Source organism: Pseudochaenichthys georgianus, chromosome 14 (assembly GCF_902827115.2).
Source record: "Pseudochaenichthys georgianus chromosome 14, fPseGeo1.2, whole genome shotgun sequence".
Lineage (NCBI taxonomy): Eukaryota > Metazoa > Chordata > Actinopteri > Perciformes > Channichthyidae > Pseudochaenichthys > Pseudochaenichthys georgianus.
This window is the reverse complement of record NC_047516.1, coordinates 34,693,040-34,708,891: the sequence shown is the minus strand read 5'-3', so window position 1 is coordinate 34,708,891 and position 15,852 is coordinate 34,693,040. Positions and strand designations below refer to the sequence as shown.

The following is a 15,852-nucleotide window of genomic DNA, read 5'->3' as shown; positions in this document are numbered from 1 at the left end:
AGCAGGAAAGATAGAGGGTGTGTGTGTCATAAAATTGCAACACTTGCACTAACTTCTATTTAAAGAGACGTGACAGACTTGGCCAACCCTGTGACTAATTCAGTTAGTAAGGAGAATGGGAAACAGCTGTGATGGCCGAGTGGTTAAGGCGTTGGACTCGAAATCCAATGGGATATTCCCGCGCAGGTTCAAATCCTGCTCACAGCGGTTGAAGTTTAATAATTAACACATTGCTGGAATTTGCTTTGATAAAACTGCATATTTATGAGAGGAAGGGTGCAAGGTCGCCATCTGTCCTTGAGCGAGGCTTCTCTCTTTACGCTGTATAGCCGCCCACTGATGTTAATACTAGAGAAGTCTAGAGTCTAGATATCTCGGTGTTTGTAATCAGTGACAATTGATTCTACGGATGGCTGTGGCTCATGGTGGTAAAGTGCTGGTATGCAAATCAGCGGGAAAACTTTCATGCCATCTTCTGCAGTCAACACATCAAGCCATCTAGATCAGTGGTTCCCAACCTGATTTGAGGCCAAATATCATATTTAGACTTTTTTTTTTTCTTTCTTTTTTTATATATATATTTTTTTACATATAATTGTAAGGCAATATTGTCACTAAAAGCCTTGTCTCTACATTACAATAAAATATAAAAAATAATTGACTAATTCATTTTAAATAAAATTCAAGTTAGTATTAAAGGCAGAAAAAGACAGAAATGTGTAATTCTTTCTTTAATATAAATGTGGGCGCGACTTCCAACAGGAGTCATTTGGGGGGCTCTTGGGAAAAAAGGTTGGGAACCACTGATCTAGATAACCCCACATTTCTCCCCTAGGCATGTCTAGACTTTTTAGGCTTATGTAAGTCAGTTTGGATATAAACGTCAGCTAAATAACATGTAATTTGATCTATTGTAAAAATCAATGATTGTGATAAGAATGACATATTACAATATTAAACTGGTCAGATCAACCCATCCCCCCACCTTTCGAGGTGCTCAACCTTGTGGATCTTGCAATACTACCAAGACTCCCCTATACACTGACATAACTGCAAACAAGTCAATGACAACCTAAATAAAGCAAAATAGGAGATTTTTCTGTCAATAAAGCCTGGATATTTATGAGCCAGTAAACAAGGCAAGTCGACAAGCTCGACAATGAAAACACCTGGACAAGGATGAAATTGTATAACACAAAGCCTTTCAGTTTCTTGTTGTGTGCGTTTTTGGACGTGGTCAAACCTTTTTTTGAGTCTGCATTGATGTCCATTCATCTAAAAAGCCTTCATTAGCCAAGGTTGCCAAGTGGACCACTGCTAGCCGGAGGTGGCGTATCTACATATCTACAACTGCACTGGAACACTGTATGTGCTCTGGCTGTGTTTAAAGACTGCTTAATGGCAAAGAAAATGTGAACAGTAACAGGACAGAAACCCTCGATCAGTGCTGCTGTCATTTCAAGTTAAATTGCTATTACCGCAGGTCAAGATGTTTTTACTAGAACGGAAAATCTTTCTTGATGGAAAATCAATTATTTAGAAATCACCCTGTTTTGTCAAATGACAAGTTATAAGCAGGCTTCAGCATCGGGGACATTATCACCCTGTCTGGGTTCATTTCACTGCACAATAAGAAACATATAGCATAACAAATTATATTATGTATCCCGTATTTTCCGGACTATAAATCGCGATTTTTTTTTACCTGTCTGGCTGGTCCTGCGACTCATACTCCGAAGAGATTTATATATTGAATTCTGTCTGACTGCGTTCAAACTCCGGCCAATAGATGGCACTGTATACAATCCTGACAACTGAAAACTGCTGTACCACCGAAGAAGAAAGAAGTCACGGCAACTGGGAGAATGCGTCACGTAACTTTCCAGGATGTTGTCGGATGGATCGACACAGCATGGGCTTCAGTGACGACCGACATCATCCGACTTCCACCGGAGTTGGCGGAAGTGTTTAACAGAGACACAGAGGATGAAGACTTCAGTGGATAAATGCAACTTCACCAAAGCGACTTAAATATGTTTTTCTCTTAACGACACGTTTTTTGATACAAGCGACTTATACTCAGGTGCGCCTTATAGTCAATATACATATGGTAATTATTATTTTTTTGGGTCAACCTCTGCATCAGGAACATGCATTAATCAGCTGAATATCCATCAGCGTGTTTCTTTTAACATATTCACTTTATCATTTACTATTTAAAATAGTTAGTTATGTTTATTATTTCTTAACATATCGCATTTTAAATCAAATTGTGTAATTGTAAATAAAGCAAGTTATCTGTCCTTAGTTTCCCTATCTCTAACAAATATTTAGTTTACACTAAAATCCTAGAGCCCTACCTAGTGGTAATTTTTTAACTTGTTTTCAATTTGGGATTGTTTCATTATTTTACTTGCATTTTCATGATCCCTCATACCCTGACAACACAAACTGAAAACAAGCCAAACAAGTAGTAGGTGGTTGAAAATATGGAGGCTGGTGCCGGTGGGCCTCATTGTAGAGCTGGAGAAAAGGATAAAAGAGTGTGAGTAGAGGAGAGCGAGCGGCCCACTCTATAAAAGCAGGAGCAGAGAGAGAGGACTGCAGCTCAGTCTCACTTCACTGACAGCCAGACACACAGCGCAGCCATGAGCGAGGTAGGTGCTCTTCTTCTTCTTCATCATGGTATTCCTCTGTCTCAGACCTGTCCAACTAAATCTGAAGACATGTGTGACACTGCTGGATGAATTAGCTTTTAAATGTTGTGCTTTGTCAAAACAATCTGAACTTTCTGCATGAAAGGCATGCTGGTTTAGCCCTAAGTGTAATATTGCATGACCAGTGATTGGAGTATTAGTTTTTTTGATATTTTTTGTGCAAATGGACAGTGAATTCAAATCAGACTGCGAGTCATTACAACTTGTATGTGGATCTCGGAGAGATTAGATTCTCATCATGTCAGAGAGAGAAATTACAAAGGATCACGAATCTTTTCACTGGAAACACATCATGTCAGTGAATTTTTCAAAGCTTGCTGCTAGACTTACTCAGTGTGCACGGAGAGCGCTGCCTCCAATAAAAACTGTAACCATCACACTCAAATATCCTTTGAATCAACTACTGTAAGAAAGAAAATGTTTACTTATTTCTTCTCCAAATAGATTTCGATATGTCATAGGAGAGAGACAGTTCCTTCGTATATTGCGTAAAAAAAAATGACCCATGGTAGACATTGTATCTATCTAAAAACTGCATTGTCTGCAATTGTTGATGTGTAAAATGGATTGCATTTATATTGTGCCTTTTCCAATGTCCACTTTTAAACTACATGTCTACATTCACCCAATCACACACATACTGTATCACACATTCACTAACCCTAATCCATACAAAGTGCTCATCTTCTAATCAATGATTATTATGTGTTTCCACTGCACAATTTCTTAATGCTCTTAATGTCTTTTATTTTTGTAAAGCACTTTGAATTGCCTTGTGTTGAAAGGTGCTATATAAATGAACGTCACTTGCCTTGCCTAATGCACACTCAGCGATGTCATTTCGGCATAAATTCTTGATACTTTTCCAAAAAGTCAGAAACATAAAACAAAGACATTAGGCCTATATAATTTCGGACACATTGATAAAGTGTAATGTTTGAATAAATCATTGTATACCGGAAAAAGTAATGCTCCAGGGTCTGCAGGGACCCAGTTAGTAGGATAATCTGCAACAGCCCTCAGTTACATACTGTATGACTCACAAGTAAAATATATTTGTAAGTAAGTTCTTTCTCTGTGTGTACTGTAAACTGCTATGAACACCAGCTGCTATTTAAAACCCTATGAATCCTTTAATGCAGAATTGTCATGTCTCTGTCGCACACATGATACAGTCATGATGTTGACTACCCTCCAGCATTCTACCGTCAGAGAAGTATGCGAGAGAAGGGTCATGAATAAGAAATGACATGTAGAAAAAATGAAGGAACTTCAGTCACACTCCTGTCTGCCACAGAACCGTGTAAAGGGCCAAGGCCGAGGAGAGTATGTTGTTCTGGATGAATAATTAAATGGAAATCAATGGCAACCTCCCTCTACTTTTAAATTCCACTGCTCAGACTCACACAATGGTACCTCAGTGCTCATCAGCACGAGGAGTCTGCATTTCTATTCAATCAATCTGTTGAGTTTGAAGAATTTTCTAGATAAAAGAGTCTTACTACAACCTGCCTTCAAAGTCTGAGCAATGATTTAGTTGCTGTGTCATATGATATAACCAACCCGGTATCACGGCAAGACGTGAACATGGGACGATTTACCATGCTGGGAGACGTGAAGATGTCACGATTTCGTCCCTTCAAACGTGACAGTTACACGGTATTGTTAACATGGCCCAACCAGTGGAGATATACCCGGAAATGCCAAGCAAATGCTACCCCGACGGTCGGTTGTTATTGTCAATATTAATATAATAATGATTTATTTTGTAATAGCCACACTGGATTTAGCCGATTTTCTTGTTGCCCCAGCTGGTCGACACCTTTTAGCAGAAACAAAGGCTACATTAATGTATTAAATCAATGTTAATCCATGAGTGTGGATGTGGAATTAACGGACGTGACGTTGTGCGATTGCGTTGCCAGGCAACAGCTTCGGTTCATGTTGATTTTCAAACTCTTCAACTAGAACCGTAGTTATATTTAAAAACATTTTAGAAGGCCTCACAAAATGCTTGAATGTAAATTTAAATGTGAAGGAATGTGTGTATAACAAAATACATCCGTCATTAACAATACCGGAAACAGACGTAGGCAAGATCCTCAGCTAAGTGATTCGATGGTTTAGCACATTGGGAAATGGTGTTTATGCGATGTGAAATCCGAGAACATTTTTTAAATCAAATACTTTATTCCGAGTGTGCTTGCTTTTCTCTTTGAAAGTCATCACATAACGGGATTGTAATACACGGTTCGGCTGCATTAAATATTACATATCTGCCGTAGTTCTCTATTTATAGAGCCCTGATGAGAAGATTTCTGGACAAACAGGAAGAACTGCCGCCAAAACTGAAAACGTGACATGGATCATAAGTATATCAGCAATTAAACAACATCTTCAATTTCTCTTCACACAATACATCTCCTTGCAGTATCAATACTAATTTGGCTGACTTTCATATTTGATCCAATTGGTAGATAGGTTATATTTACACCATAACGGTGCACAGCTGATATAAAAGGACTTTTTTTTTTTTAAAGATATTACTGATTTTCTTTGAATATAAGAATGTAAATACTGAGTTAAGAGAATAGTCAGGGGTTTTGGGTGATGGGAGACACATCTATGGATTCAGAATTTCAATAGCTTACTGTTAAATGACGGATATACCTAATAACAGAGCTCATACTTACATATAATACATGAAACATAGCTTACCCGGGTGTAAATGTTACCCTAGTTTACCACTGCCTACTTTCCACATTCACCAACTCAGCAACCCGGCATCCTGGAAGCAATTAAAGAGCAGGAAAATGCTGGAAAAAAGATGTGAAAACAGGAAATAAAACCACCTTAAGGTACTGCTCTCGACAAAGCATCAGCCATTACATTTTCGGAATCTTTGAGATGTCGGATGTCCAAATGGAAAGGCTGTAGAAACAGGGACCATCTCATTAACCACTGGTTTGGGTTCTGCAAAGACTGTAGAAAGGTCAGGGGATTGTGATCTGTGTATATCACTATTGGCCTAAAACCACTCCCTATATACACTTCGAAGTGCTGCAATGCCCAGATCAATGCCAGTGCCTCCTTCTCTACAATCGAGTAGTTCAACTTGCGTGAGAAGTAACTGACCGGGAGCTCCATACCAGAGGCATCTTGCTGTAATAACACGGCACCGGCACCCGTATTACATGCATCCACTTTAAGATGAAAAGGCTCCTCAAGACTCGGGGCTCTCAGCACTGGAGCGCCAATAAGAAGATCCTTAACGTCCCTGAAAGCCTTCTGACACTGAACTGACCAGTTAAACTTCATCCTTGGACTTATCAGGTCAGTCAAGGGAGCAACAACCGAGGAGAAGTTTTCACAAAAACAACGGTAATAACCTACCATGCCAAGAAAACGAGCCAACTCCTTCCTGGTGGTAGGCGGAGGAAACTTCTCAACGGCTTCCACTTTTGCCCTTACTGGACGCACAGTACCCTGACCAACGACCTTACCCAGATATGTCACTGTGGCCTTAGCAAACTCACACTTGGCCAAGTTCAGTGAGATTTGCCAAGACCAGGCGATCAAATAGGGCCTGGATGCGCTGTAGGTGCCCTGACCATGTGTCACTGTACACCACCAAATCATCTAAATACACGGCACACCTTTGTAACCCAGAAACCACGCGGTTCATTAATCACTGGAATGTAGCCAAGTGCATTTCTAAGACCAAATGGCATGACCATGTAGGAGTATAACCCTGTTATTAATGACTGGATGTGTCAGAACTTTCTCCAATTAAACAAAGATAAAACTGAGGTAAATAATCTACAGTTCTCCTCGAATTTCGGTAACAACCTCAAGTTATAAGCTACATCAAAAGTTGCTGGGGACACCCCAGAAGAAAGCTTAGCCTCTTGGATTGTTGCAATTCAGCTTCCTGCACCACTGTAGTTAACCTTAAACGCTCCATCTCAGTTTCCTGTTCACGAGCTCTAGTCCGGTCCTCACGAGCACTTGCACGTTCCTCACGTTCACTGTCTTGTTGGTACTGCAGCAGCATTATTTCCATTCTCTGTTCAAATGTCATTTCACTAAAGTCAAACAAAGAAAAACCTGCACTTCTCTGCCCCTCTGGATTTATAGCTTCCTTCTCAGCCAACTCATCCTCGGAACAATCATCGACAGCCACTGCTGGCAGAACTTCTTGCAGTACCAACTGGGTCTGTAACGTAGTCACTATGGTGTCTTTATGACCCTGCTTTGGAACGTCTACCTCAAAATGCGCTGCACTTTTTAACTGTTGGTCTTTAGTACATTTTTCCAGCAGTTCCACACTGGGACACTTAACCAAATCCGTCAATGTAACCATGATTATACAAACTCCCTTGAACCTGGTGCACCAACACTTAAAGGATTTTATTTGTTTAGCTCTGGAATACCTCTCCCCTAGCCAACTGGCCTACCCAATACTAACTATCTTGTCTCACCCTAGTCTTCATGCATGCTACGACAGTTAACGCCACTAATTATTTTAACGCGATTAACGCATGTGTATTTTTTGTCCTCGGCCGCCCCGTAGTTTCAGAGCGCATCGAGTTTAAAATACCATCTACAAGCTGATGCTGACAGCCGCTTGCGGCAGACCACACTTCCACGCTCACTGGCAGGCACTGACTGGCCATCGGGAGGACCGGGAGGGTGTGTGTATGTGTGGCGCGAGTGAGCGAGAGAGAGAGAACGGGCACACCTTACGTGTATTGTTGTTGTTAGCATCTGGTGCTAGCTAGCTGCGCTAACGGATAAGGAGCTGTTTCAATGAAAACAGAGGAGCGACATTTCGCCGACAACTGCGCCGAGCAAAGTCAGCACACTCAGCACGGATAGTGCGCGCAACATGATTGCAGCGTCCAGGCAGCTCCCGTTCGAGCGTATGCCTTGAGTTGCACATAGCTCCAACGATCCATCACGGTGTCTCCACACACACACACACACACACACACACACACACACACACACACACACACACACACACACACACACACACACACACACACACACACACACACACACACACACACACACACACAATTGTATTATTGTATGAGAGAGGTTCCAGGTTGAATTGAGGCAGACATTTTTAATGTTCAGAGGTTGTTATGTTTAATATTCATGAGAATATTTGTCATTGATCAAATGATAATAAACAAACATTTGCATAGAGCAGTGTTTCTCAAACTTTTTCATACCAAGGACCACTTAACCAATCAAAAAACACTCGCGGACCACCTAACTCCACAAATATCCCAAATCACAGGTGTTGCGCTGGGCTATATCATGCAATCGAAAACTTAAGCTCACTCCATTGCGGAGATATTCCCGCGAGAGTGCGGAGAACTGAAATTTATTTATTTATTTCAAATGTGAAATGTTACCAATATACTCAGGGACCACTAGGTGGCGCTCACGGGCCACACTTTGAGAAGCACTGGCATAGAGCATATGTGTCCACTCATATGTTGATAAGAGTATTACAAACTTGAAAAATATCCCTCTAAGGAACATTTAGAACAGATACAAAATGTGCGATTAATTTGCGATTAATCGCGATTATCTATGATTAATCGCGATTAAATATTTTAATCGACTGACAGCCCTATTCTCGCGTCCAGGTAAGAAGCTTAAAAAGGAGACTAAAGGAGTCTCTGAGAAGGTTCAAAATTGGTACTTTAATTAATAAAAAGCGCGGTAATGTTACAAGCAGGATATTGTTCAGTCAGGAGAGAAAGTCTGCAGCTTCCTCTCCCAGGTGCTGGCCGTGCAGAAGAGAGCTTACAAGCCTTCGTCTCTCCCGCTTCTGGCTGTTCGCTCCTCCTCTCTGGGGGCTGTAGTGACGTAGGGGACTTCCCCCCTCGTTCGTGTCCGATATCGCGTTAAACAGAGGATTTCGACATTTTACATTCATTGCTTACTTCCACATGCCTTTTCTCCTCCTCATCTCTTTCATAACTTTATATGTAATACATGTTAACGGCGTCAATAGCCACTTTAATGATACTAATGAACGGTAGTCCCGGATGTCGTCATGACGGATTTTCAGAATAAAAGCTTGGTATTGAGAACTTCCAGGTTTTTCCAGAATAAAATAGCATTTAAACTGACGGTATGTTTAAGGTACATTATGCCATAAAACATTGATTTTAATTTCTAACAAAACCCATCAATTTTAGTAAATATTGTCCCCTTGAAACCGTTACTGAACTGATTTGGGCTCCAGCTGCACCGTTCCAGATCCCAGCATCTGCATGACAACACACTTTGTCCGTGTTTGGCTCTCTCGCCGCACAGTGAAGCGTTCCCACATTGACGTCACTTCCGGCTTCCCCCAAAACTTCAAAATGAGTCGAAGGAATTTCTCCGCGATGTTCGAAATTATTGATATTTATCGGAACGGTATCGCACCTTCTTTTTTAAGCTGACGGTTCGAGATTACTAGTAGCCCAATATTTCATTGCACAACAGTTGTTGGGAGGCTGTCACAGGCTCTTTAAGGGCAGTGAATGAATTTGTTCTGTATGTTTTTCAAATCAGTGTTATCAGTGTCATAGACAGTGTTACATTGCTATTATTACCCTTAAAATATATGTAAAACAAAACCACTTATGATCTTTTTATTTGAGTGGTTTACTAATGACAGTTAATTCTGTTTTTGCTATTGATGGTTTCATTTTTGTGAAAAATAATAAAATTCAATAACGTGCTTTAACCACGAGGTGTCCCTTTCTATCAGCTGTGCACCGTTATGGTGTAAATGCAGCCTATCTACCAATTGGATCAAATATAAAAGTCAGCCGAATTAGTGTTGATACTGCAAGGAGACGTATTGTGTGAAGAGAAATTGAAGATGTTGTTTAATTGCTGATATATTTATGATCCACGTCACGTTTTCAGTTTTGGTGGCAGTTCTTCCTGTTTGTCTAGAATTCTTCTCATCAGGGCTCTATAAATAGAGAACTACGGCAGATATGCAATATGTAATGCAGCCGAACCGTGTATTACAATACCGTTATGTGATGACTTTCAAAGTGAAAAGCAAGCACACTCGGAATACAGTATTATTTTATTTTTCAAAAATGTTTTCGGATTTCACATCACACAAATCTATTTCCCAACGTGCATTGCGGCTAAACCATCGAATCACCGAGCTGAGGACCTTGCCTACGTCTGTTTCCGGTATTTTTTATGACGGATGTATTTTGGTATACACACATTCCTTCACATTTAAATTTTTATTTACATTAAAGTATTTTGCGAGGCCTTCTAAAATGTTTTTAAATATAACTAATGTAAAAAAAAAAAAAAGACATGTAAAAAACTACGGTTCTAGTTGAAGAGTTTCTAAATGACATCCACACACATGGATTAACATCGATTTAATACATTAATGTAGACTTTGTTTCTGCTAAAAGAGGTGTCAACCAGCTGGGGCAACAAGAAAATCGGCGAAATCGAGTGTGACTATTACAAAATAAATCATTATTATATTAATATTGACAATAACAACCGACCGTTGTAGCATTTGCTTGGCATTTCCGGGTATATCTCCACTGTTTGGGCCATGTTAACAATACCGTGTAACTGTCACGTTTGAAGGTACGAAATCGTGACATCTTCACGTCTCCCAGCATGGTAAATTGTCACATGTTCACGTCTTGCCGTGATACCGGGTTGGATATAACATGTAATATCATATACATTTAGCAGCTTTTACTCTGTACAGACACTTTAACATCAATCGTCTCTGGCCAGTGCTGTCTGTATATTATTTAAAATCCCTTCAACAAAAGCCCACAGTTGCACTGTAACTGTATTAAACAGCCCACTCAATCCAAACGGATCCAGCCAGACATCACATATTAAAATGCACATTTACAGTTGCTATTCTACAAATCAATATTATTGCCAAATACAGTAAGTGGTCAAATTGTGCTAGATGTGAGGAAACGAGGCCAAAACTGAGTCCATAAACATAAAGCAGTTTGATCCCTGTGGTGAAAGTAACTTGACTGGGTAGTCTGTCGCCATAGTGATGAACATTTAATCATTTCCAGCTTCTCTCTCTAGCAACTGATGGAGACTGAAATCCTCTTTTTTAAGTTGTGTGCTCAGTTTTAGCGCAGTCTCATGCAGGTTGCAGTCCAGTCATTTCACTCACACATTCCCGTCTCATATGATTTACAGAAACATATTATGTTATCATTCATAATCATGTACTCTTACCAAAAGTAATCCATAAAGCCTGGATTTTAGATAATTGACCTCGAGTAGGAAGAAATATAAAAACAAATCCCCTCTTATTCTTGTTTGTTTCCATGATTCGTTCTCATTCTTTTGGTACCTGTTCTGATTCCTTCCGACATGCACAGATTGTTGTGCATTTAAATGGTCTGCAAAGGCTAACTTCACTGTGTTCCCTCCAGAGGGAGTTTCTCCACACTCCCCCTTTCTGCCTGAAACGCCTCCATTGGACTCCTTTGTTTACTTTATGTAACATAATGACATCACTATGTCATGGTAGCACTTTACATTGTACGTGATTTACTAAGTGGCCGGACATCTCTAAGGCTGCGGCCACACGAGGACGGAAACGGCTAAACGCATAGGATTAACGCAAACGCAATCACAAACAAGCTTCCGTCCACACGCAATAGTTATCCGGATAGTGTCTGTCCACACGAGACCACTCCGTTTAGCTCCAACCGCTGGAGAAGCTGCAGTACATATGCAGGAGCCTGTACGTGGCGCTGTAACTTCCTCCACAAAAGCAGCGAAGAAGCATGGTTGTCATGGTTGCCCTTCTGTTTATTCTCCGCGGTGGGGGCCGAGGGAACGGGGCAGCGTGTTTCGCCAGTCAACGTGTATTAAAGTTTAAATCTTCCGGACAAAATGATAAAAGTGCCGGTCAAAGGTCTTCTTTGTTATTTATTGAGCTTTAAAATAAATGAATAACGACTCTATATATTATAATAATAAAATACACGGAGCCTCTCTTTTTCCTCCCTCTCTTCGGACACCGTCAGTGTCTGTCTCATGCAGCAGCTAATCCAGTAATGAGTGACCCGGCCGACAGTAAAAAATAAACATATTTATAACTAGTTTAGGGAGTTTGAGAGGCAATTAAAATAGCTAAGGGTGATGATCTGACTTGAAGTGTGTGTTTTGCTGCAGCGGGAGGAGCTGCAGGTGAGCAGAGCTGCGTGTCTCCGTCCTGTCAGATTAGACTTCACTCACGTTTAGGTCCATATCGAGAGAAAGATAAATAACCTGAATTCAGGGTGCAGTTTACTTTGACGCGGGGGTGAGCAGCAGAGGTGGGGAGAGGCGGGGCTATTGCCTCATCATTATTGCTGTAGATGTTGCACAAACAACTGGAGCATGGTCAATAGCGTCCGGAGCACGATAGCAACTCTGCGATCCGCCATTGTTGTTGGTGGCGAAACACTTCAGCAATGGCGCGGGGTAAACGGAGGTGGGGAGAGGCGGGGCTATTGCGCAATCACTATCAGTGATCTGAAAATGTTCGGATAGGGCGTACACACGGAGCCGTTTGACCCCCCAGAGAGTTGCGTATGCCTTTCTATCCACCTTGGGACCCGTTATCGTTTCCTCAGTCGTTTAGTGCCGTATTCGGTCGTCCTCGTGTGGCCGAACGGTCTATATGACACTAAACAGTAACGCAAACGACCGAATTCGTCCTCGTGTGGCCGCAGCCTGAATGGTTTACCAATCACAACAGAGCCGGCCAGCTAACCAATCACAGCAGACTGGGCTCTGGTTTCAGACAGAGGGTGAAAAGAGGTGCTGCAGAACAATAAAGAGCTTTTTGAACATTAAAGCATGGAAACATGTTCCAGCAGAGACACTAAATGCTAATATGAACCTGGAAATTAACATTATAGGGCCTCTTACAGACTTGATCACCTACAAACCATTATTCAACAACAAATAATTTAATTAGTAACATTTTAATCTTCTTTTTTGGCCAGCAGTACAGGACCCGGCTGTGAGGACGTCTCTGTCGGTCTGTGTGAACAACACTGCAGCACATTCTGATTTTAAAGTAATAACGTTCAGTTTTGAGAAGTTGTGGCACTTATTCATAGTAAAATTAATTCCACACCATTACACTGCTACACACAGCTACAATGTTCAAGCTAACTGCATGCTCAAAATGTACGCATGTGCCAGTTATTAAAATAATTTACGTTTATAGCACATTTTAGTAATACAACAAAAACAAAACAAAGTCCTGGCCCAGCCGAATGCTGGACCCTGGCTTGCGTTACGTTAATGATAATTCAAATTTTAAATTGTAACACATTTCCAATATTAAATATTACATCCCCTTTTTTCATTTCATTATGACTTCACATTGAAACAATAGTTATTGAAACTATCAGAAAAACAATTTTCATGTGTACCTGGGTTTAGAGTCCCATTTAGGGTTACATTTCCTTCACCCTCTTAGTCTTCTGAATAAAATCACTTTATAAAAGTGCATATTGAGGATACCCGTCCTTCAATCAGAGTGGGTTCTTGCTCTGTTCACCTGAAGCACTTTAATTACTGTGAGAGTGGGGGCTCTGTTTGTCAAACACACTTGTTTCATCACCCAAAGTGGAGTGGAGGCTTTTTTATTAAATTAACGAGATAGAAGTTGCTGATCAATGTAAAAAGGACAAATGCTGAGCGGGGGGAAAGTGGTCAGGGATGGATTTCCTTAAAACCCTCTTTTGCTGACTGCGACGCGACCAATGTGATGAATAGATAGAAAACGTCTCTTAATTTGAACATTGGTCCTTTAGAGAGAAAGAAGATGCTTTTGTGGTGCCAATACTCGCTGTAACTGCTAATCCTGGCTTCTGTTGCAAATGTGTAACCATGGAAAGTACCGAAATCTTTTACTTATGTGAAAGTAATAATACCACTGGGTAGGAATACTCTATTACAGGTAAAAGTCTGGCATTCAAAATGTAACCTAAGTAAAAGTACAACAGTATAAGCTTTATCATATTTTCAATGTACCAAAAATAAAGTTATCATTATGCAGAATACCGTGTTCAGAATAACATGATATCACTGTTTCTAATTAATGATCCTTTATTGTCAAACCAATGACAATGTTGCAGCTGATGGAGGTGGAGATATGTTTTAATTACTTTTTGTACTTTAAGGTAACTTTGTACTTACACCATTTATTTTCCAAAGTGCAATATTGTCCTCCAAATTGTAGTGGAGTAGGACTAGGAAGTAGCATTAAGTAGAAATAAAAAAATGTCCTTTAGGATCTTATAAACCATAAGAGCAGGGTTGGTGGTGGTCAGTGTCAGGGAAATTGTTCAGCGTCTGTTATATTATTGACTGAATTCAAATAATTTCATTTTTATTTGTCCCGCTCATGGTACGCAAAACCAAATGTACAATAATTGCCACAAAACATGACTCTACCATTGAGCGAAAAGGAACAGGGAGAAGAATAACATCTTATGTGACCTGCCCCGTTCTAAAAAAAAACAAAATAAATACAAATAGATGGTCTGCCCTTCATAATAATAATTGTTTTACATTTTTATTTTATTTTTCCACAGCCAAACATAACAGTATCTTAGGATACTAAGAGAAACACACAAACAATACTTATTTCCCACTTGACGGTTAACGGAAAGAAACAAAACAACACCAAAACATCACATGTATAAGGAAAAGAAAAGTGCAACACCCTCATCTGAGTCCTTCTGGAGAAGAAGGTGGAAATCACTGGTAAACACTTACAGTGTATACAGTATGTAGGGTTTTAAATGTGAAAGGTTACACAGTGTTTCTCAAACTTTTTCATACCAAGGACCACTTAACCAATAAAAAAACACTCGCGGACCATCTAACTCCACAAATATTCAAAATCACATCGTTTTTCTAGAACAGATTATAAATCGCCTGAAAATGGTACAAACAAGTGGCTACATGTGTGATGAAGGTGTTGCACTGGGCTATATCATGCAATCGAAAGTGAAACTTAAAGGGGACATATCATGCTATATTTGAACAATATATTGTAGGGCCATACCTATAAAGTATATAAATATCGTTTTTTTTTTTTTCAAAATACCAGAAAGATCCTGCATTTTAGCCATGCCTCATTCCGCTCTATTTGCTCTTTCCAGCGCAGTTTTTGCAGGGGGCTGATTCTGTGAGCTGCAGCTGACCACGCCCCCCTGCAGGAGAGGGGAGCGTGCTCTGAGATCAGCTGCTGGGCTCAGAAGAGGGGGACAAAAAGAGATCTCCGTCCTCCATGTTTAATTCTTATAGAAGTAAGAAGAGAAGTAATGGGGCAGAAACCCTCCTTTTTACGCAGCGGTCCAGACATAGACATCAAACGGCGACACATATTCAGTTGCCAGTTACTTTGGCATTAGGGCAGGGATATCTAGATACTTTCCAAGGTTTGACATCATGAATTGTGCTACTTTTAAAGCAAGCAACGATGTTTTCAAATCTGTAACCAAAAAGCTCCTATCCCAAAAACACTATCGAAGCAGTTCCTGCCGTTGCTACGTTAGTTCAAACAGTAACAACGGACTATTTTTCTTAGTGGAATGCATGTCAATTTAAATCAATACATATAACTATTTTTTAAATCAATAAAATAATTTTCTAAATCCATAAAAGCATTTCAATTAATATTGGGAGTCATATCGTTACTTTGTTGAGAATGTGGCCATGTAATAAGCATAAAAGGACATGATTATATAGAGTCATTATTCATTTGTTTTAAAGCAGGAGGCGCAAACGCTTGCCTCAGGGAGTGAGAAAAAGAGCCACAGCGGAGAATAAACAGAAGGGCAACCATGCGCGGGAAGTCTTCTTCGCTGCTTTTGTGGCAGACTCCAGCGCCACTTACAGGCCTGGCATATGTGCTACAGCGTCTCCAGCGCTTTCGAGCGGCAATGGCCGCCGTGACCCAACCTCTCATTTCCCTGATAGGTGGAGAATTGACCACAAAGCGGAGCACCCCTTTTGTGACGTAGAAAATAATTCAAATCTGGATCAGTCTGTATCAGATCCGTTACAGCCCCTTTTTCTTTTA

The 15,852-nt window shown here is 40.4% G+C and overlaps 1 long non-coding RNA gene and 1 other non-coding gene across 2 annotated transcripts in view; both read left to right on the top strand.

Annotated features, from left to right (window-relative positions):
* Window positions 1-125: 125 nt before the first annotated feature.
* trnas-cga (transfer RNA serine (anticodon CGA)) lies at window positions 126-207 on the top strand. The gene has a single exon. It is a non-coding gene; the product is annotated as a tRNA-Ser (tRNA).
* A 2,238-nt stretch (window positions 208-2,445) lies between these two features.
* LOC117458818 (uncharacterized) overlaps window positions 2,446-15,852 on the top strand; it is a 61,482-nt gene continuing 48,075 nt past the window's right edge. Inside the window, exon 1 of the long non-coding RNA XR_004553452.2 lies at window positions 2,446-2,657. This is a non-coding gene — a long non-coding RNA (uncharacterized lncRNA). The remainder of the gene's footprint in view (window positions 2,658-15,852) is intronic.